Source organism: Salmo salar, chromosome ssa27 (genome assembly GCF_905237065.1).
Source record: "Salmo salar chromosome ssa27, Ssal_v3.1, whole genome shotgun sequence".
NCBI lineage: Eukaryota > Metazoa > Chordata > Actinopteri > Salmoniformes > Salmonidae > Salmo > Salmo salar.
In genome coordinates, this window is record NC_059468.1 from 35,518,949 (window position 1) to 35,542,258 (window position 23,310).

General features: G+C 42.4%; 1 protein-coding gene across 3 annotated transcripts in view; it reads right to left on the reverse strand.

Moving 5' to 3' along the window:
- LOC106589004 (zinc finger transcription factor Trps1) overlaps nt 1-1,268 on the reverse strand; it is a 207,459-nt gene extending 206,191 nt beyond the window's left edge. Inside the window, exon 1 of one of the 3 annotated variants that reach the window (XM_014178623.2) lies at nt 964-1,268. The gene's annotated coding sequence lies outside the window, so the exon portion shown is untranslated. Of the gene's footprint in view, nt 1-663; nt 839-963 lie in introns of those variants that run through there. The other 2 variants (XM_014178625.2, XM_014178624.2) reach the window with 2 other exon arrangements.
- Between the last annotated feature and the right edge of the window lie 22,042 nt (nt 1,269-23,310).

Below are 23,310 nucleotides of genomic sequence, written 5' to 3' on the forward strand. Positions count from 1 at the left end.
GATAAAGTTCCCAGCACTTTGTTACACTTGTTTGTAACAAAATCACAACACGACTTGAACATTCTAACAACCAAAACGTAGAACTTCGACCGCACAAGAATGCAATGTGGAAAGTTTAGGAAAATAGGTTACTGGTAAAATATATTTAATTTGCAATTTAACCAACCTAGCTGTGCCTCATTCATTGTAGTTAGTTGACATATTCTCCAGACCCAAGTGTGTTGCCATGCCTACGCGTTTTCTTATCTTTGACGAACATCACAGTTACGGAAAGTTTTCAAAAATTGTGTGTTAAACGTTGTTCAGTTCTCGACATGAATCATTCAACTTCAACAATACACTTCCGAAATAAATACAAAAGTTTCAGAAACTCAATAAATTAGGCTACATTGTAACTTAATATAACCTCTGCCATGCGCTCTCTTTACGAACAATGAAAACAGAAACACACGATGCGCCAAATAAAATCCTCATATTATCAGTGTGTGTGTGTGTGTGTGTGTGTGTGCAGACACAAAAGTAGATATTGTCAAGAAGATAGCGCTATTCTGTCCCCAACACCTATCTAGAATGCGTCGCGCTTTTACAATAATTAAACGAACGCTACAACACCCTGAAATCAAATGATTAAATGAAACGGCAAGGAGAAAGTAAGCTACAAACCTACTGCAACTCATGTTATTCTTCCTTCTCAATACGTGACCCCCTCTGCTTCTAGCAAGTAGCCAATTTCAATTTCTCATGCGTTTGACCCAACAAAACCTAAATGCCATGTGAAATCCGAGAAGCACTGCTGGGTTTTTTTTTTCTCTCACAGCAAAGTAGCTCACAACTGATTCATGAAATCCCTTAGCGCTTACATAACATTCGCTAAAAGCGATCAGCATTCTGGTACTACTGTAGATTCACATCTAATTGCTCGCCTCTGTGCTAGTAACGTGCATTGATTCAGTTTGTCCTTACCTGTTGATTAAATTGCAATAGTCTTTGCAGTCTAAAAGATGGTGGAGCTTTGGCGTAAGCCATGAACCGTCTTTGTGTTGTTTGTTTGTTGATCTCGGGAAGGCTATTATAATTGTTTTGTTACAGGGGATACACGATTTCAAATCTCGCCTGTGCACGTGGAATCAGGGTGACTGTGTATAATATTTAAAACGCCTGAGTCTGGATGGAAAAGGAGGATTCGTTTGCAGTGATCTCAGTTCTTTATCAGAAATGTTATCGCTTGACAGGACCTCAGACTCCAAGCATTACGTCAGTTTCAAGACACCAACACTATTAATATCAAGAAGCCCTTGCGGAGGAAAGCGCCACCCCAGACCGCTCTCTCTTAAAGGGACAGAGGCGCCTCACTAACCAGCACCGACATATAACGCAATAATTACACGTCAACCGTTTATCCAGTTTATCTGAAACGATCTAATATTCATCAGATATGACTCTGTGATTTAGTATGAGTATGTTACAGATAATAAGGTAGCTGATGGTAATCTCTCAATCTTATTTTATCCAATGTCTAATACAAAATATTATATGTTCATTAGACTTGGCTATTTCTGAGTTATGTTATGGGGATAATGTGTTGGTATACTATATCACTCTTCGATGATAGACATATCTTCTTTAGTCAAAAAATCCTCACAATTCCAACAAACCACAATATTGTGGTTATACAGATTTCCAAGACTAAATGTGGATTATATAATTATTTCCAGACTGAAATTAAGATTTAGCCCTATACACCATGATAACCCAATTCAATTGATCTTCTAATCTCACAATGTCCTTATTGATTAGTTTGTGCCGAGTTACTCTATTTTATTAAGTTCTCAAATTAATTAAATTGTATTTGTCACATGTGCCGAATACAACAGGTGTGAAATGCTTACCGTGAAATGCTTACTTACAAACCCTTAACCAACAATGCAGTTCAAGAAATAGACTTAAGAAAATATTCACTAAAAAAATAAAGTCAAAAATAAAATAAAAAGTAACACAAGAAAATAACAATACCGAGGCTATATACAGGGCATACCGGTACCGAGTCAATGTGTAGGGGTACAGGTTAGTCGAGGTAATTTGTACATGTAAGTAGGGGTAAATTGACTATGCATAGATAAACAGCGAGTAGCAGCAGTGTAAAAACAAAGAATTCTAGATTCTAGAAGGCAAGGCTTATAGGCTCTATATTGCACCCTCTATACTCATAATGTTAACATTACTAGAAGTGAAGAGTTTATATTCCAAGGGATTACAGGGCTAAAAATATGTGACTTTTTCTTCAAAGAAAAGGGAGCTCTTACATGCTGTGGGTTTAAGCCTCTACGTGCACACCACACTTGAAATAAATATAAATACTATTATAATCCGGGTAGTTCAAGCCCCGCATGCTGATTGACTGAAAGCTGTGGTATTTGAGACAATATACCACGGGTATGACGCAAAACTACTTGTTTACTTCTCTAACACCATTGTTAACCTGTTCATAATGGCAATAAGGCACCTCGGAGGTTTGTGGTATAAGACCAATATACCATTGCTAAGGGCAGTATCCAGGCACACTGCGTTGCATCATGCATAAGAACAGCCCTTAGCTGTGGTATATTGGCCATATATGACACCCCGTCGGGCCTTATTGGTTAAATATAGCCCCTCTTATTGCCTCTTCAATAAAACCACGTGATCAATCAATCTGATGTGTTCCAGTGAACAGGGTTTCCTCATCCCCTACAAGGGCTCCCGAGTGGCGCAGCGGTCTAAGACACTGCATCTCAGTGCTAGAGGAGTCACTACAGACCTGAGTGGAACAGCGGTCTAAGGCACTGCATCTCAGTGCTAGAGGTGTCACTACAGACCCTGGTTCGATCCTGGGCTGTATCACAACCGGCTGTGATCAGGAGTCCCATAGGGCCAGTGTTGTCTGGGTTAGGGGAGTGTTTGGCCGGGGTAGGCTGTCATTGTAAAATAAGAATTTGTTCGTAATTAACTGACTTGCCTTGTTAAAATAAAACAAGCGTTTTGCTACACCTGCAGTAACATCTGCTGTGTATGTGACTGATTTGATTTGAGCAGCTTGAGGTTAAGCATCTCTAGCAGGGCTTGAGTGTATATTTACAAACATTTCACAGAAGACAAAACTGACAATGACAATGATGACAATGATGACAAAGACAAAGTGTGGGAATCCCCCAGGAGATTATGAATGATAACAAAGTAACTCATAATAGTAATTCAAGTCCATGAAATGGACTTTATTCAGTGGGTAATTTACTGCAGTTGTAAATTGTATTTCTGAACTAAAACCCATAAATAAAGGACATTAAGGAGATCCAGAAAGTGTGAAGACGGGATATGGGTAAAAGTCTAAATGTTGTCTAAAAGTTTACTATAGATGTGAAATGTATATATTAATACACTTTTCCTCTCAGTGACAAACATAACAGAACACATTTGATAATAAAGAAGTAGTGTCGATTTCGACACGCATAAATGTAATTTTGTTTACAGATTGTAAATACAAACGTGGAATTCATTCAAGTTGCACATGAAAATTGAAGTGAAAGTGAAATCATTGAGATAAATGATTTTTAATCATATTAATAATAATAATAATGTTTTGAACCCATTAACAAATACACTATTCATGTTATAATAGTTTATTTCATTATTTGAGAAATGCAATAAGCTTGTTTCAAAACAAAATCAAAGAAATGTATGCTTTGGTCAGTAGCTTATACAACAAAACAAAATGCAAACGTCATATTCATATTTTATAATATGGTCCCTAGCAAACAATTAGCCATTATTTAAGTTATCACAACTAAAGAATAAAGAACAACACCAAAATGTACTTAAAAATGTGTACTCCTAATTTATTCAAACAAAATTTGCAAAATATGACATCCATGAATAAGATACTCACTCTGAGCCAATATATCTGTAAGCCTGCAAGAAGAAATAAAGAATTTAAATGCCGTTTTGAAGCACAACAGTCCTCGGACAACTTCACACGCTGTTACTGTGTTTCACACCAGAGTGAAAAAAAAGCACTCTCAGTCATCGTTTGGTTCTATATAACACAAGCCGTCTTGAGGGAAAACACGATTTCAAACCACATTTTTTAAACTTTGAGTTTTTACCAAAGAACGTCTAGAGAAATAGATCACCATTCTATAAGTCATGTACAGTGTGTGTGTGTGTGTGTGTGTGTGTGTGTGTGTGTGTGTGTGTGTGTGTGTGTGTGTGTGTGTGTGTGTGTGTGTGTGTGTGTGTGTGTGTCCGTGTGTCCGTGTGTCCGTGTGTGTGTGTGTGTGTGTGTGTGTGTGTGTGTGTGTGTGTGTGTGTGTGTGTGTGTGTGTGTGTGTGAGGGAGAGACCGTGTGTGAACTTGTGTGCAAACTCTTTTCAAAGTTTGTTCAATGTGTATACAAAAGGGGATTCAAATTCAATCTTCTCATTGTGTGGTTTCGATTCTTCACATTGAAGTTTGAATATGGGTTTTCTAGCTTATGACAATGGACGAGTTATGCTGAAGAAATCCCAGAGCAGACTTGGCCTGACTCTTTCCACAGTTTTTTTACTCTCCCCGATTAAGGCAGGGAATATGAGATGTGAGGATACATTTACATAAAGCAGTACTTATCGACAGTTCACAATGTACGCTCGTATTTTGGTTGTTTTTGGAGGGTAGAAATTCACAAGGAGTCACTTTTAAAAAAAGGCATCTTGATGTGCTTATTTTTTAATGCAAAAATAAGATGGCCTAGTGTCAAAGGACATCTGTCACCCTCCTACAATACCATGTTACTTTGATAGTCACCCTCCTTCTACAATACTATGCTACTTTGATAGTCACCACATCCTTCTACAATACCCTGCTACTATGATAGTCACCACATCCTTCTACAACACCCTGCTACTTTGATAGTCACCATCCTTCTACAATACCATGCTGCTATGATAGTCACCATCCTTCTAAAATACCCTGCTACTATGATAGTCACCACATCCTTCTACAATACCATGCTACTATGATAGTCACCGCATCCTTCTACAATACCATGCTGATATGATAGTCACCACATCCTTCTAGAAACCCTGCTACTATGATAGTCACCACATCCTTCTACAATACCCTGCTACTATGATAGTTACCCTCCTTCTACAATACCATGCTACTATGATAGTCACCATCCTTCTACAATACAAAGCTACTATGATAGTCACCACATCCTTCTACAATACCATGCTGCTATGATAGTCACCGCATCCTTCTACAATACCATGCTGCTATGATAGTCACCACATCCTTCTACAATACCATGCTACTATAATAGTCACCACATCCTTCTACAATACCATGCTGCTATGATAGTCACCACATCCTTCTACAATACCATGCTACTATGATAGTCACCACATCCTTCTACAATAACATGCTACTATGATAGTCACCATCCTTCTACAATACCATGCTACTATGATAGTCACCATCCTTCTACAATACCATGCTGCTATAATAGTCACCCTCCTTCTACAATACCATGCTACTATGATAGTCACCCTCCTTCTACAATACCATGCTACTATGATAGTCACCATCCTTCTACAATACCCTACTACTATGAGAGTCACCATCCTTCTACAATACCCTGCTACTATGATAGTCACCACATCCTTCTACAATACCATGCAACTATGATAGTCACCCTCCTTCTACAATACCATGCTACTATGATTGTCACCCTCCTTCTACAATACCATGCTGCTATGATAGTCACCACATCCTTCTACAATACCCTGCTACTATGATAGTCACCACATCCTTCTACAATACCCTGCTACTATGATAGTTACCCTCCTTCTAGAATACCATGCTACTATGATAGTCACCATCCTTCTACAACACCCTGCTACTATGATAGTCACCACATTATTCTACAATACCATGCTACTATGATAGTCACCATCCTTCTACAATACCATGCTACTATGATAGTCACCATCCTTCTACAATACCATGCTGCTATAATAGTCACCCTCCTTCTACAATACCATGCTACTATGATAGTCACCACATCCTTCTACAATACCATGCTACTATGATAGTCACCATCCTTCTACAATACCATGCTACTATGATAGTCACCATCCTTCTACAATACCCTGCTACTATGATAGTCACCCTCCTTCTACAATACAAAGCTACTATGATAGTCACCATCCTTCTACAATACCATGCTACTATGATAGTCACCACATCCTTCTACAATACCATGCTACTATAATAGTCACCACATCCTTCTACAACACCCTGCTACTATGATAGTCACCCTCCTTCTACAATACCATGCTACTATAATAGTCACCACGTCCTTCTACAATACCATGCTGCTATGATAGTCACCACATCCTTCTACAATACCATGCTACTATGATAGTCACCACATCCTTCTACAATACCATGCTACTGTAATAGTCACCCTCCTTCTACAATACCATGCGACTGCAATAGTCACACTCCTTCTACAATACCATGCTACTATAATAGTCACCACGTCCTTCTACAATACCATGCTGCTATGATAGTCACCACATCCTTCTACAATACCATGCTACTATGATAGTCACCACATCCTTCTACAATACCATGCTACTGTAATAGTCACCCTCCTTCTACAATACCATGCTACTATAATAGTCACCCTCCTTCTACAATACCATGCTGCTATGATAGTCACCACATCCTTCTACAATACCATGCTGCTATGATAGTCACCACATCCTTCTACAATACCATGCTACTATGATAGTCACCACATCCTTCTACAATACCATGCTACTATGATAGTTACCATCCTTCTACAATACCATGCTACTGTGATAGTCACCATCCTTCTACAATACCATGCTACTATGATAGTCATCATCCTTCTACAATACCATGCTACTATGATAGTCACCCTCCTTCTACAATACCATGCTGCTATGATAGTCACCACATCCTTCTACAATACCATGCTACTATGATAGTCACCACATCCTTCTACAATAACATGCTACTATGATAGTCACCACATCCTTCTACAATACCATGCTACTATGATAGTCACCATCCTTCTACAATACCATGCTACTATGATAGTCACCATCCTTCTACAATACCATGCTGCTATAATAGTCAACACATCCTTCTACAATACCATGCTACTATGATAGTTGATCCCATATATTAGACCGACACTGAGCAGAAAACAGTTGAATTCTATCAATAACATACTTTTCCCTAAAGAGATTAAAACATAAGCAAAACTTTCTGATGTGTTATATAGCATGTACAGATGTTTTGTACAGATATTTTGTACTGATATTGCCTATTTTTAGTTTGGGCTATTATGTTGTATGAGTCAAAACAGATTCTACGCTGCAATACTTGGCTGTACACTGTCACCTAGAGAAATAGATACTCGCTCCCATTATAAGTGACGTGTACAGTGTGTGTGTGTGTGTGTGTGTGTGTGTGTGTGTGTGAGAGTCGGTGTCTGTGTATGCATGTGCGTATGCTTGTGTGCGTGCGTGCGTGTGTCACCTATCCCTGCCTGATAGTGTAGTGGATCGTATTATCTTTCATCTGGTCATTCTAACTGACTCTTGACATCATAGGAATATTTAGAACTGATGAGTGACCTTACACCAAACAGCTTTTCATAGCTTCACACTGTGACACCTAATATAACCTAATAACAGTACCATAAAATAACAGGACCATAAAATCTAGATCTATGGACTTATATACAATACTGAGTTTTTATTTGAGCCTTCACTTTGCCTGTATGGATCCACATACCTGCTTCTGTCATTAAATGTGATTTTAGACTACTTTGGCCAAACAGTACTTGTCTTCTTACCAGCATTCAGTTTTCAAGATGTTTTTACTTCTTTTCACGATGACGCAGTAAGCAGCTGATATTTCCTGGTTCAGTATGGACCTTCACCATTTCCTTATTCTGTCACTTTCACTTCCTGTTTGCGAAGCGCTGTTTCACAATGGTTATGTGCTGATGGGTATGTTTGGCTAGCCCTCAATATCAGAGCAGCTTCCTTATTCGATTGAAGCTACAACCCAGGAAACTTGAGCAATATTTTCACTCAAATGCATAAAAGGTTTTCTGAAAACCCCAGGCCTTCTGTTAGCATTTAGTAGAATAATTAGATGAGTAAAGAAATGCAACCATCATGCTGTTCAGTTGGGACAAAGTTGTCCTTTGTGGGGATTTTTTACAAAAGAAAGCATTAAATTGTAGCTCAGCCCTCAATCCAGAGCAGAATAAAATGAGAACAAAAGGTAATGTGTCATTATACTAGAGCCCTGTAATCTCAGACACTGTAGAGTAGGATACCGGCAGCCGGACCTTCTGGCCTGGTGGACACCTGGATGGCTAAACACTGCCTGCGTGTATTGATCACCGCTCTCTCAGTGTGTGTGAATGTGTGTGTGTACTCCGTGTGTGTGTGTGTGTGTGTGTGTGTGTGTGTGTGTGTGTGTGTGTGTGTGTGTGTGTGTGTGTGTGTGTGTGTGTGTGTGTGTGTGTGTGTGTGTGTGTGTGTGTGTGTGTGTGTGTGTGTGTGTGTGTGTGTACTCCTAAGTGAATGAGAGGTCCATGGAATCAGCAGCAGTGATGAAATAAATGTTATTGATTAATCCAGCCAGGTCACCTGTGATACAAGTCAGTATTCGACGTCCATCCATGTCTGAGGACTTCAGGAGGTGACGTGGAAACCTCCCAATAGGGGAAACAGTGAGCGCTGTTATCTTCAAGTAGACTTTGTTTTTGCTAAGGCATTGATATTTTAGTTTTAAACCTATTCCAAGTCTTAACCATTTGGAGTTAATGCCTAAACTTAACCTTGGAATGATTTAGAGAAGTAACAAAACACTTCAAATTTGACATTTGGAACAACTTCAGAACTTGACGTTTGAGAAACATGGATAAACGTGTGTGTGTGTGTGTGTGTGTGTGTGTGTGTGTGTGTGTGTGTGTGTGTGTGTGTGTGTGTGTGTGTGCGTGTGCATGCGATGTGTGTGTCACAGAGGAACCGTTCTCACTAAGATACAAAATAGAATGTTAAATATCAGCTATGAGGCGGCCTTCCTCGTATTGTTTATCATTGTCTGTTTAAGTTTGGGGGCTTAAAATGGATGCGGCAATAAATTCCCTGGAAATTAGTCATCTTTCTTGATTTAAACACTTTTATTCTGTTTTGGAGATAGGGTCAGCATTCGTCTGGTGTTGGGAGGGTATGGCTAGCACTGAAGGATTAGAGACAATTATGGCTTCTCAACGAGGAGGAATCTGGAGGGCAGTGAAACTTAACCAGAGCTTGGGGCTGGCTGTCTTTCACACACTGTCTGTAAATTGGCTTAGATGAAGTTTGGACTAGCAAGGAGGATATGGTCCATGCAATGCAAATTCATACTCCTACGATACATGGGTCTTTCAATGCATTTCTCACTAGTGTAAGTGTAATAAAACTGTAAATAGTGATTGTAGGAATGGAACTGATTAAAAAAAAGTATTTCTTTGAAAATTGCAGTCACAATGACGAATAAAGAACCATGGGTGAAGTATTTGCCATTTTTCCCGCAATCTAAACATTTCAAGTGGATTTCCTGTGAGAGGTGGACATTTATATGCGAAACAAATTAGATTCATAAATGGGCAGTTTTCAATTTTAATGTTTGCTTCATCCATACAGTTCCATAAATGGAATTTGCTGAGTGGAACTACAGAACAATGTGAAATCCTTTGTCTGGAATAACTGCTTAAGATGCTATTCCTACATTTTCTCACTCTGAAGCACAAGGAAAAACGTTTTAAAATAATGTCAGAATGAAGGCAATTTTATCCCTGAGTAAAAAACAACAACATTTAAATGTTGAAATCACACCGTATAGATAATGTGATTTGAGTTATTCACCTTCATGGCGTCACAGAGGCGAACAGAGCCACTGTGTGTTTAAGAGGCAGACTCAGCAGCAATATATTTTTTCCAAATCTGTGAAGAACTGCTTTCATGCAAGAGGAGAAGAAATGAGCACAAGGCTAAAGTCAGTCATGTGGAGTCACTGGCCAGACAGACAGGAACACAGCCAGCATCTCATCATCAGGGCGGACACAGGACACTGAGTCCTCACTCCCTCCCTCCACACCCTGGCAGAGAGAGAGAGAGAAAAAGAGAGAAAGAAAGAGAGGAAGAGGGAGAGAAAAAGGGAGGGAGGGAGAGAGAGAGAGAGAGAGAGAGAGAGGTGGAGAGGTGGAGAGAGAGAGAGAGAGGTGGAGAGAGAGAGACAGAGAGCAAGAGAGAGAGAGCGAGAGAGAGAGAGAGAAGGGGGTAGCCAGAAAGAGAGAGAGACAGAGAGAGAGACAGAGAGAGACAGAGAGAGAGAGATGCCCTTGTGGCACACTTCATTCCCTACCTTCCTCTCCACCTCAGAAGTGAAAACATGTGATCCTATATCCAAAAGGCCTTTCACTGATTGGAGCAACAGTGCCACTGCTGGGGCTGAGTCACAGACAGACATAGACAGTACTTTCTAGTGGTTAGGATTTCATGGAGAACTGATACCCTCCCAAAATACTCTGTTTTTAACCGAGGCTGAGGCCCTCTAAAAGGTTGTGGAACAGTCTACGTAGAGGCCTCAGAAGAGTCTCATAATGCGCTATACAGGGAGTATGGTGCCATTTGAGAGGTCGTCTAAGAGTTACACTGAGATTTCAAATAATTAAATAAAATGCATTCAATTAATCTCAATGAAAGAAATAAGTAATAAGTAGATTATTACTGTGTAAATACAGAATTCATTAAATGTATTAGTAAATACCTTCAGTAATTTAGGTACCATAAAACAAATGCTACCGGAATTAAATATAGGCTAGTATTATTATCGCATGTTGATAGCATCACCGCCGTTTTAACCTGTGGTGCTGAGGACAGGTCAGGATCCTGCTCAGTTATAATAGTTCTGCTCAGACATGATCAACTGTTCATTAGTTTACAGCAGTAAGAAACAATAGTACACATCAGACACTCTATTAACTGCACTGCCTGAGGTGTTAATGAGGAGAGAGAGAGACACAGACAGACAGACAGACAGACAGACAGACAGACAGACAGACAGACAGACAGACAGACAGACAGACAGACAGACAGACAGACAGACAGACAGACAGACAGACAGACAGACAGACAGACAGACAGACAGACAGACAGACAGACAGACAGACAGACAGACAGACAGACAGAGAGTCTAGCTAGGGTGTTACAAAGTCATCAGCATGGCAGGCCTTGTTTGTGACTTCTCCCATGAGTCTCTCTGCTCTCAGCCAAGCAGAGGTGGCTGCCAGTGCCAGTCTCTCCTCTATCTCTCTCCCTCAATCTCCCCTGCAAAGCCGGTCCTTGCCATTCTGCCACCATAGGCATTTTCAGTACGTTGAAAATACATATTTTCCAGGACGTTGAAAAGGCATATTTTCCGGACTTTGAAAAATACATATTTTCCAGACTTTGAAATCAGGTTCATTTCCGGTTCTGAATGAAAGTTGAAAATACTTATTTTTCGGATGTTGAAACAGACACATTTTCTGTAGACGTAACATGCTCAATTGGAGCTAATCCAGGAAGTGACTTTGCATTCTAGCTCAGTGCTGCCCCCTCTCATTGAGTATCTCAAGTTAAAGGCCGACCGGGGTACTGCAGGCTGCCATTATCCTAATAACTTCTCCCGTGTGCGATTTTAAAATAATCAGTTCAAGGTAAAAACACCTGGTGATTGTCTTCAAAATGAGTATTTTTTTAAATGAAGATTGCCATTTTCCCCTTCACTATAATGGGGGATCCTTTTTTCTGCAAACAATGCAGTGGTTGGCCTTGAACTTCATGGTTTCAATGAGAGGGGGCAATCGTTGTCCCCTGTATCATCTCTCCTGTTAATCATGTTTATTTTAAAGGGTTCTCATTATTCAACTGATAATACACCAGAGATTGATGAAAAAAAAACATAATTTTGTTGAGAGAAATGAATTAGTGTTCTCTTTCTTGCCCTCGCGACAACCTGATTCACAGCATCTTCTGTGTGTGTGTGTGTGTGTGTGTGTGTGTGTGTGTGTGTGTGTGTGTACTCCTAAGTGAATGAGAAGTCCATGGAATCAGCAGCAGTGATGAAATAAATGTTATTGATTAATCCAGCCAGGTCACCTGTGATACAAGTCAGTATTCGACGTCCATCCATGTCTGAGGACTTCAGGAGGTGACGTGGAAACCTCCCAATAGGGGAAACAGTGAGCGCTGTTATGTTCAAGTAGACTTTGTTTTTGCTAAGGCATTGATATTTTAGATATTTTTATTTTAAGCCTATCCCAAATCTAAACCCTTAACTTAACCATTAGGAGTTAATGCCCAGTGGTGGAAAAAGTACCCAACTGCCATACTTGAGTAAAAGTAAAGATACCTTAATAGAAAATGACTCAAGTCAAAGTCAAAGTCACCCAGTAAAATACTACTTGAGTAAAAGTCAAAGTATTTGGTTTTAAATATACTTAAGTATCCAAAGTAGATTTAGTTGCTAAAATATACTTACATATCAAAAGTAAAAGTATAAATCATTTCAAATTCCTTTTATTAATTAAGCAAACCAGATGGCACCATTTTCTTGTTTTTTAATTTATGGATAACCAGGGGCACATTCCAACACTCAGACATGATTAACAAATGAAGCGTTTGTGTTTTGTGAGTCTGCCAGATCAGAGGCAGTAGTGATGACTAGGGATGTTCTCTGTTTAGTGAGTCTGCCAGATCAGAGGCAGGGGATGACCAGGGATGTTCTCTGTTTAGTGAGCACCAGATCAGAGGCAGTAGGGATGACCAGGGATGTTCTCTGTTTAGTGAGTCCACCAGATCAGAGGCAGTAGGGATGACCAGGGATGTTCTCTGTTTAGTGAGTCCGCCAGATCAGAGGCAGTAGGGATGACCAGGGATGTTCTCTGTTTAGTGAGTCCGCCAGATCAGAGGCAGTAGGGATGACCAGGGATGTTCTCTGTTTAGTGAGTCCACCAGATCAGAGGCAGTAGGGATGACCAGGGATGTTCTCTGTTTAGTGAGTCCTCCAGATCAGAGGCAGTAGGGATGACCAGGGATGTTCTCTGTTTAGTGAGTCCGCCAGATCAGAGGCAGTAGGGATGACCAGGGATGTTCTCTGTTTAGTGAGTCCTCCAGATCAGAGGCAGTAGGGATGACCAGGGATGTTCTCTGTTTAGTGAGTCCACCAGATCAGAGGCAGTAGTGATGACCAGGGATGTTCTCTGTTTAGTGAGTCCACCAGATCAGAGGCAGTAGGGATGACCAGGGATGTTCTCTGTTTAGTGAGTCCGCCAGATCAGAGGCAGTAGGGATGACCAGGGATGTTCTCTGTTTAGTGAGCACCAGATCAGAGGCAGTAGTGATGACCAGGGATGTTCTCTGTTTAGTGAGTCCACCAGATCAGAGGCAGTAGGGATGACCAGGGATGTTCTCTGTTTAGTGAGCACCAGATCAGAGGCAGTAGTGATGACCAGGGATGTTCTCTGTTTAGTGAGTCCACCAGATCAGAGGCAGTAGGGATGACCAGGGATGTTCTCTGTTTAGTGAGTCCACCAGATCAGAGGCAGTAGGGATGACCAGGGATGTTCTCTGTTTAGTGAGTCCTCCAGATCAGAGGCAGTAGTGATGACCAGGGATGTTCTCTGTTTAGTGAGTCCACCAGATCAGAGGCAGTAGGGATGACCAGGGATGTTCTCTGTTTAGTGAGTCCTCCAGATCAGAGGCAGTAGGGATGACCAGGGATGTTCTCTGTTTAGTGAGCACCAGATCAGAGGCAGTAGGGATGACCAGGGATGTTCTCTGTTTAGTGAGCACCAGATCAGAGGCAGTAGGGATGACCAGGGATGTTCTCTGTTTAGTGGGTCCTCCAGATCAGAGGCAGTAGTGATGACCAGGGATGTTCTCTGTTTAGTGAGTCCTCCAGATCAGAGGCAGTAGGGATGACCAGGGATGTTCTCTGTTTAGTGGGTCCTCCAGATCAGAGGCAGTAGTGATGACCAGGGATGTTCTCTGTTTAGTGAGTCCTCCAGATCAGAGGCAGTAGGGATGACCAGGGATGTTCTCTGTTTAGTGAGTCCACCAGATCAGAGGCAGTAGGGACGACCAGGGATGTTCTCTGTTTAGTGAGTCCACCAGATCAGAGGCAGTAGGGATGACCAGGGATGTTCTCTGTTTAGTGAGCACCAGATCAGAGGCAGTAGGGATGACCAGGGATGTTCTCTGTTTAGTGAGCACCAGATCAGAGCTTTTAATTTGACATTTGGAACAACTTCAAAAATGTAACATTTGAGAAACATGTATGTACGTCTTATTCTGACGTGAGACTTTGAGAGCTTGTTGGATGAATCACTGACTGCATATGGTTCAGTCTAGGATAGGGGAAGATTCTCACTCATTCTGGCCCGATACCAAGCACAGTAAACACCACTACAGTACGTTTGTTGAAATGTCGTGTCCTTGCAGCCCTGCTGAAGCAACAACACATGCCAAATGACATAAAAAGACAGATCACAGAATTGAATATCAAAATAACAAAAATAACTACTGACCCGTGCTAGTACTTGGAATTCATTGACAGGATAGTCCGGAGTAGCGTTGAGAGGTAGAGTAGTTTAGACTTGTTCTATTCCACTACTATGGATTCTGGTAACTGTTTAAGATGGGGATTAGCTGGCCTCCAAACAGGATTGTTTTAATAAAGAATTAGAACTTTGGCTCTTCTTGAAATCAGTATTTTATCACCTCTCAGATCAAGGGCGGCAGGTACCCTGGTGGTTAGAGCGTTAGAGCATCAGGCCAGTAACCGAAAGGTTGACAAGGTGAACATCTGTCGTTCTTCCCCTGAACAAGGCAGTTAACCCACTGTTCCCCGGTAGGCCGTCATTGTAAATAAGAATTTGTTCTTAACTGACTTTCCTAGTTAAATTAACATTTAGGATTGCGCCCCAATCAGACCCTGAGGACATTGGAAATATGGTTGTGCCTGAAATGGCACCCTATTCCCTATGTAGTGCACTACTACCCTATGGGCCAAAAAAGAGTACACTATATACAGATGTAGGATCTTCATTTGATCACCCTGTTGCAGGAGAACTTTATATATTTCAGTTTTTAAAAGGCTTCTGAAATTTAAGACTTGATTTCTCCTTACGAAAAATGTATTGACCCCTACAAAAATGTAAATCAATTATAATCCACATAATAATTCACATTTCCTGTTGCTTTAGCAAACTGGCTCCAATTACGATCCTACATCTGTAGGGAATAGGGTGCATCCTAAGTATTTATTTCAGTAGCCTGTAGTAGGATCACACAACTCAGATTGGTATGAGTGAAAAGTTATCTTAACTTTGATCTTGTAACCACGATCATGGTTCAATGACTGTGGAGTAAAGCTAAAAGTCTTAAAGTAGACTGGAAACCTCCGGACTTAAATGAGGAGATAATTGTTTTAATCACCATGGTAGTCTAAACTGTAGCAGATACTGGTGGAGTCATATAATCAGCTGGAAGCCTGGTCTGATGTAGTTTGTGGTACTCCACATCAGACGCAGACGGAGGGGGAGAAAGTGAGGGGAGGAGAGAGAGAGTGAGAGAGGAGGTGAGACAGAAGAGAGAGAGACAGAGGAGAGAGAGAGAGGTAAGGTGAGACAGAGGAGAGAGAGAGAGCAAGAGAGAAGGTGAGACAGAGGAGAGAGGGAGCGAGAGAGGAGGTGAGACAGAGGAGAGAGAGAGGGAAATGTGTGAGAGAGAGAGAAAGAGAGAGAGCGAGAGAGGAGGTGAGACAGAGGAGAGAGAGAGGGAAATGTGTGAGAGAGAGAGAGAAAGAGAGAGAGCGAGAGAGGAGGTGAGATAGAGGAGAGAGGGAGAGAGAGAGAGAGAGAAAGAGAGAGAGGGAAGTGTGGGAGAGCGAAAGAGAGAGAGAGAAAGAGAGAAAGGATTAGCGGAGGCCTCTAGGGTCCGGCTAAGAGAAAGGGTAGCATCATCATCAGTCCACTGTCTGTCCTCGCTGAATATTTTCTCTGCTACGTCATGACTGCTGCTTGGCCCAGTGTCTTCGGCACACACCGGAGCTAATGGAGAAAATATGCTGCTAGCTGACTGTAGGATGGGGGGGCCTTACTGTAAGTAGCTTCCAGTCATTCTCTCCAGACCCCTCTGGACAGTAACAGTGATGGAGACGGTGGAGGATAACTGATATGCCCCCTGGTAATACTCACACATTGCATTCTGTTCTTCTGCAAGAATTCTCCATCACCATGGAGATTATAGCAAAAACCAGGAAATGTACATCCAAATGCATTGACTACATATGAATACTTTGAGGATGTTGATTTACAAATGAGGAAAATTATATGATATTAAAATGATAGTATAACATTGTAACAGGGCATTTATCTGTAAAGGACAATTGAATTCAACTCATGCCAAAAAGTTAGAATCACCAATAGTGGAATTTCTGTTATTTTTGTTGTGGAATGGACAATGGATTTCATAGCTGTGAGTGATGCCTGACGACTGAGACGGACAGAGCTCTGAGTGGACTGAGGGTAATGTGACTGCAGAGTGCAGAGAACATTTCACACTGATAACAGGACGAACATTGACATCTTCCTGTCACCTTCAGGAAGTCACCATCATTCTTCTGAAAAGACCTCCCTGTAATGTGATATTGGCTACAGCACTAGCTTCACTCCGAAATGACATTATTAAGATTTGATTACCTGTATTTATTGTCCTCCAGAGTTCCTCATTTATACGATAGCTGCTTCCCATCTTCTGTTTCATTTCCTGACATCCAACTTGTCTTTGTAAGCTCCTTGATTTAATAATTTCATCGAGGTGACTCGCTGGTGACAAAACCACTGGGAGCCCCAGTATGATGCACTCTAAGAAAACACGGTATGTCACACTCTCATCCCGCTCCTGCTTGCCCCTGTCATTTATGATTGGCTGAGCTGCATAGTGCTGGTGATCGATTAGATGTATAGCCTATCAGGTCTGTGCAGTGAGTGGTGATACCTCCTCTTCTCTGTGGCCTGAGATTTCCCTCAGGGCCATTTCCCAGAGTCTCAGGCTCGGCCCCAGCCCGGCTCCTGAATATCCCTCATTGCAGTAATTGAAACAGGTTTGCTTGGCCTCCTTCCATTCAATCATGTCTGAGTGAATTCCTTTGTTCTTTGATCCATACAATTAGCTTCAGCACTCACATCCTGCTGAAAATGATTTGATATCTCTCTTTCAAACTCTCTCACCCCCCCACCATCTTTCACTCTCTCTCTAGCTCTCTTTATCCCTTGTTCTCTTTTCTTTCTTCCCCCTCCTTCCTCTCATTCTCTCTGCACACACCTTTCCCCTCCTTCTCTCTGCACACACCCTTCCCCTCCTTCTCTCTGCACGCATCCTTCCCCTCCTTCTCTCTGCACGCATTTCTCTCTGCACGCACCCTTCCCCTCCTTCCTTCTTCTCTCTGCACACACCTTTCCCCTCCTTCTCTCTGCACACACCCTTCCCCTCCTTCTCTCTGCACGCATCCTTCCCCTCCTTCCTCTCGTTCTCTCTGCACACACCTTTCCCCTCCTTCTCTCTGCACACACCTTTCCCCTCCTTCTCTCTGCACACACCTTTCCCCTCCTTCTCTCTGCACACACCCTTCCCCTCCTTCTCTCTGCACGCATCCTTCCCTTCCTTCCTCTCGTTCTCTCTGCACACACCCTTCTCTTCCTTCCTCTCACTCTCCCTGCACACACCCTTCCCCTCCTTCTCTCTGCACACACCCCTCCCCTCCTTCCTCTCCTTCTCTCTGCACACACCTTTCCCCTCCTTCCTCTCATTCTTTCTGCACACACCCTTCCCCTCCTTCTCTCTGCACACACCCCTCCCCTCCTTCCTCTCCTTCTCTCTGCACACACCTTTACCATCCTTCCTCTCATTCTCTCGGCACACACCTTTCCCTCCTCTCTGCACACACCCCTCCCCTCCTTCCTCTCATTCTTTCTGCACACACCTTCCCCTCCTTTCTGCACACACCTTTCCCCTCCTTCCTCTAATTCTCTCTGCACACACCCCTCCCCTCCTTCCTCTCATTCTCTCGGCACACACCTTTCCCCTCCTCTCAGTGCACCGTCTAGATTGGACAGTAATTGGAAAGAAAAGATCAGAGATGATGTTCCAGTGGAGAAATATCTTTACTCAGAGTCTGGTGCAAGTGCCAATGATGGAGCATGAAATGGATGCTTTCCAGTATCAATGACTGGCCGCGTCCAAAAGGGAAAGGGATTGCCATCATTGATGTTATATAATGCTCCACTAGGAAAGCCCCCCGGAGTGGACTGATGGAGAGGGGAGTGATGAGTAGTCTGGACGGTGTGCATCAATATGGTCACGTCCCAAATGGAACTCTATTCCCTATGTAGTGCACCACAGGTCTCTTGTAAAAATTTCTGCATCACATAGGGAATAGAGTGCCATTTGCGACGAAGCCTATCCCAGCCAGCCAGCCCCGTAAAAGGAGAGAGAGAGAGAGAGAGAGAGAGAGAGAGAGAGAGAGAGAGAGAGAGAGTGAGAGAGAGAGAGATTTAGCCTTATGTCTACTGGGGAACATCAAAAAGACAGTGTAATCTCACTAGGAAAAAAAGGCTTTAGTGAATGTCTCCTCCACAGCTGTGTTGCCGCGGCCGACAGCCAAGAGAAATACGACGAGACCTGCCAAACAACATTACACGGCAGAAACGAGCTGATTGTTTTGGTTACTCCCGTTTAGTTATTTTGTCAAGTAATAATTGCTTTGAAAAACATGCGCATCCCGATAGGAGAGAGAGCAGCTCCGTTTTGTTACGACAACACTGTGGTTATATGTAGAAGCCAGACAGCATAGGTTAAATTAAGCCTTTAAAATAGACAGATCAATATATCACCAAGTAACCACGAGAGAGTGAGCAGTCAGTTATGCACAACAGCAAAACAATCTGTGAGTAAAGCGACGTTAAGACTCAAACCCAAAAAGCCATGGATTCCCTTTAAAGGAAAACACAAAGAACAACTTGGAGATGCAAAGGAGAGCAGCAAACAGCTGAAAGATACCCAGGAAAACATAACTAAAATGCTCTCAATGCTCACTACAACAAACAGATGAAAGATACCCAGGAAAACATAACTAAAATGCTCTCAATGCTCACTACAACAAACAGATGAAAGATACCCAGGAAAACATAACTAAAATGCTCTCAATGCTCACCACAACAAACAGCTGAAAGATACCCAGGAAAACATAACTAAAATGCTCTCAATGCTCACTACAACAAACAGATGAAAGATACCCAGGAAAACATAGCTAAAACTTTGTCAATGCACTAAAGGTTGACTGATTAATTAGGGGCGATTTCAAGTTTTCATAACGATCGGTAATCTGCATTTTTGGATGCCGATTATGGCCGATTACATTGCACTCCACGAGGAAACTGAGTGGCAGGCTGACCACCTGTTACGCGAGTGCATCAAGGAGCCAAGGTAAGCTGCTAGCTAGCATTAAACTTATCTTATAAAAAACTATCAATCTTAACATAATCACTAGTTAACTACACATGGTTGATGATATTACTAGTTTATCTAACGTGTCCTGCGTTGCATATAATCAATGCGGCGCCTGTTCATTTATCATCGAATCACAGCCTACTTCGCCAAACGGGTGATGATTTAACGAAAGCACATTCGCAAAAAAAGCACAATCGTTGCACGAATGAACCTAACCATAAACATCAATGCCTTTCTTAAAATCAATACACAGAAGTATATTTTTTAATACCTGCATATTTAGTTAAAAGAAATTCATGTTAGCAGGCAATATTAACTAGGGAAATTGTGTCACTTCTCTTGTGTTCATTGCACGCAGAGTCAGGGTATATGCAGCAGTTTGGGCCGCCTGGCTCGTTGCGAGCTAATTTGTCAGAATTGTACATAATTATGACATAACATTGAAGGTTGTGCAATGTAACAGGAATATCTAGACTTAGGGTTGCCACCCGTTAGATAAAATACAGAACGGTTCTGTATTTCACTGAAAGAAAAAACTTTTTGTTTTCGAAATGATAGTTTCCGGATTTGACCATATTAATGACCAAAGGCTCGTATTTCTGTGTTTATTATATTATAATTAAGTCTATGATTTGATATTTGATAGAGCAGTCTGACTGAGCGGTGGTAGACAGCAGCAGGCTCGTAAGCATTCATTCAAACTTTCCTGCGTTTGCCAGCAGCTCTTAGCAATGCTTGATTCACAGCACTGTTTATGACTTCAAGCCTATCAACTCCTGAAATTAGGCTGGCAATACTAAAGTGCCTATTAGAACATCCAATAGTCAAAGGTATATGAAATACAAATGGTATAGAGATAAATAGTCGACGCGTCATAATTCCTATAATAATGACAACCTAAAACTTCTTAACTGGGAATATTGAAGAACTGGGAATATTGAACCACCAGCTTTCATATATTCTGAGCAAGGAACTTAAACGTTTGCTTTTTTACATGGCACATATCGCACTTTTACTTTCTTTTCCAACAGTGTGTTTTTGCATTATTTAAACCAAATTGAGCATGTTTCATTATTTATTTGAGACTAAATACATTTAATTAATGTATTATATTAAGTTAAAATAAAAGTGTTCATTGTTCATTCAGTATTGTTGTAATTGTCATTGTAATTTTATATATATATATATAAAAAATTACAATGGCAATTACAATTTATATATATATAAATTGGCCTATTAATCGGTATCGTTTTTTGGCACCCCAATAATCGGTATCGGTGTTGAAAAATGATAATCGGTTGACCTCTACAATGCTCACCACAACAAACAGCTGAAAGATACCCAGGAAAACATAACTAAAATGCTCTCAATGCTCACCACAACAAACAGCTGAAAGATACGCAGGAAAACATAGCTAAAATGCTCTAAATATACAGGGTGGGCGTGTGGATAAACAAGCCGACAAAATTGGCCTTCTGGAAACAAAGTTGTAAACTTTAGAAGATTTTCTGGATCAACTAGAAAACAGATCTAGACAAAATAATATGACAATATTGTCCTTACCGAAGGACAAGGAGACATGGGACATTTTCAGCTACATTATTAAGCTGATATTGGAGGAGCTTGGCATGGATGCATCACTGAGATATCTGGAGCGATGCCATCAGATCATACTAAATATCCGCATATGGTAATCTTTAAGCTGTGGTGGAAGTATCAGAACGTAGTCAAAATTCTGAGGGCTGAAAGGAGATCAAGGTCCAGGGCCTGTCGATTCGATTCGTCCAGGACAAGTCTGGACGAGATTGAAGCAAAGAACGACAGCAATTCATTTCGATCAGACTGGTGGAAAAATGAATCAATTCTCAACTCTGATTCCCGCCAATACTGTAAATATATGGAAGGGAACACAGAGAATTGAGTTCACAAGTGCAAATGAAGCCCTGAGCAGGCTGCAGGAAATCTTTCCAGTTGAAAAAAGAGAGTCCAGTGCCCTGAAGAGAGGCAGAAACATAAAAAACAGATCACCACACTAGGCTACATACAGTGATGTCCAAGACCAGCTTTTTGTAAGGTGAGGCAATATTCTTCCCCCTTCCTCCAATACAATCTTGACTCTAGTGTCCTCAAGTAACTGTAACGATAGAATTAACCAATGAGATACATGGACATTGAAAGGACAATATAAAGGAGGAAATATAGCATGTCAATAATTGGCAATAATTATTCTATGGATGTGTGTGTAGGGGGGGGGTGAGTGGTTGTATGTGTGGGTACGTGCCTGTGCATATGAATGGTAGAGTGACGGAGGGTAAAGGTGGATGTATGCGGACGCGTGGTGTTGTATGTTGTGTGCGAATGGATGAGTGGGAGTATAGATGGGGTTGGTGATGTGTACGAGAGGTTGGGAGGGGGGAAGACAGAGGTGGTGATACACTGGGTCTGATGGGTAAAGGAGGACAAGGAGGAGGGGGTGGTGATACACTGGGTCTGGTGGGTAAAGGAGGACAAGGGGGGGTGGTGATACACTGGGTCTGATGGGTAAAGGAGGACAAGGAGGGGGGGTGGTGATACACTGGGTCTGGTGGGTAAAGGAGGACAAGGAGGGGTGGTGATACACTGGGTCTGGTGGGTAAAGGAGGACAAGGAGGGGGGGGGTACACTGGGTCTGGTGGGTAAAGGAGGACAAGGAGGAGGGGGGGTGATACACTGGGTCTGGTGGGTAAAGGAGGACAAGGAGGAGGGGGGTGATACACTGGGTCTGGTGGGTAAAGGAGGACAAGGAGGGGGGGGTGATACACTGGGTCTGGTGGGTAAAGGAGGACAAGGAGGAGGGGGGGTGATACACTGGGTCTGGTGGGTAAAGGAGGACAAGGAGGGGGTGGTGATACACTGGGTCTGGTGGGTAAAGGAGGACAAGGAGGAGGGGGGGTGATACACTGGGTCTGGTGGGTAAAGGAGGACAAGGAGGAGGGGGGGTGATACACTGGGTCTGATGGGTAAAGGAGGACAAGGAGGGGGTGGTGATACACTGGGTCTGGTGGGTAAAGGAGGACAAGGAGGAGGGGGGGTGATACACTGGGTCTGGTGGGTAAAGGAGGACAAGGAGGAGGGGGGTGATACACTGGGTCTGGTGGGTAAAGGAGGACAAGGAGGAGGGGGGGTGATACACTGGGTCTGGTGGGTAAAGGAGGACAAGGAGGAGGGGGGGTGATACACTGGGTCTGGTGGGTAAAGGTGGACAAGGAGGAGGGGGGGTGATACACTGGGTCTGGTGGGTAAAGGAGGACAAGGAGGGGGGGTGATACACTGGGTCTGGTGGGTAAAGGAGGACAAGGAGGAGGGGGTGGTGATACACTGGGTCTGGTGGGTAAAGGAGGACAAGGAGGAGGGGGGGTGGTGATACACTGGGTCTGGTGGGTAAAGGAGGACAAGGAGGAGGGGGTGGTGATACACTGGGTCTGGTGGGTAAAGGAGGACAAGGAGGAGGGGGGGTGGTGATACACTGGGTCTGGTGGGTAAAGGAGGACAAGGAGGAGGGGGTGATACACTGGGTCTGGTGGGTAAAGGAGGACAAGGAGGAGGGGGGGTGATACACTGGGTCTGGTGGGTAAAGGAGGACAAGGAGGGGGGGTGATACACT